This window comes from Coenobita brevimanus, chromosome 101 (genome assembly GCF_032717465.1).
Source record: "Coenobita brevimanus isolate Jiangsu-jjx chromosome 101, ASM3271746v2, whole genome shotgun sequence".
In the NCBI taxonomy this organism is placed as follows: Eukaryota; Metazoa; Arthropoda; class Malacostraca; order Decapoda; family Coenobitidae; genus Coenobita; species Coenobita brevimanus.
Genome location: NC_137054.1, coordinates 31,532,938 through 31,533,856, shown reverse-complemented (window position 1 = coordinate 31,533,856; position 919 = coordinate 31,532,938). Strand labels below are relative to the sequence as shown.

At 39.3% G+C, this 919-nt stretch overlaps 1 non-coding gene across 1 annotated transcript; it reads left to right on the top strand.

The window, feature by feature from the left end:
* The first annotated feature begins 432 nt into the window (after positions 1-432).
* LOC145415158 (5S ribosomal RNA) lies at positions 433-551 on the top strand. The gene has a single exon (XR_013900013.1). It is a non-coding gene; the product is annotated as a 5S ribosomal RNA (ribosomal RNA).
* The last annotated feature ends 368 nt before the right edge of the window (positions 552-919 follow it).

The following is a 919-nucleotide window of genomic DNA, read 5'->3' as shown; positions in this document are numbered from 1 at the left end:
CGTCTTTCCCTTCTCTAGAAACTTTTCCACTAAAGATCTAAGAATGAATATCTGATCTACACAACCTCTTCCCTTCCTAAAGCCTCCCTGTTCTTCTCCAACTAATTTCTCTGTTCTTTCTCTAACTCTGTCAATAAGTATCCTACCATACACTTTTCCTATTATACTAAGAAGACAAATGCCCCTATGATTACCACACACTTCTTTTTCCCCTTTTCCTTTGTACAAGGGAATAATTATACCTGACTTCCAATCCTCCGGGACTCTACCTTCCTCCCAGGCCAATCTGCACATCTTCCACATCCATTCTACTACTATTTCTCCCCCATGCTTCAGCATTTCACCACACACTCCATCTGATGATGATGATCTCAGTTTTACCATCATTCAGCTTAAGTCTCCTCCTGGCCATTCAGATCTTAATATCAGACATAAAACGGCCATACCACGTTGAGTACACCACTTCCCGTCCGATCAGCGAAGTTAAGCAACGTTGGGTCTGGTTAGTACTTGAATGGGTGACTGCCTGGGAACACCAGATGCTGTTAGCATAACGTTCTCCCTATGTGTCAAGTGGGGTTGGTGGAGGATTAGTGCCCCTCCCTGTAAAACAATTAACTCTAAGCCCTTGGCCACCCCGTTTGGGATACATGGCGTCTGGCAATGATGATGACATATATATATATATATACTGTATATATATATATATATATACATATATATATATATATATATATATATATATATATATATATATATATATATATATATATATATATATATATATATATTTTTCAGCAGCAGCAGCCATTACAAGTCAACTGCTGAACAAAGGCCTTCCCCAACCTTCTCCACGTATTCCTTGACTGAGCCAATCTCTACCATCTTTTGCCTGCAAACATCTCCATCTAATTCTGGG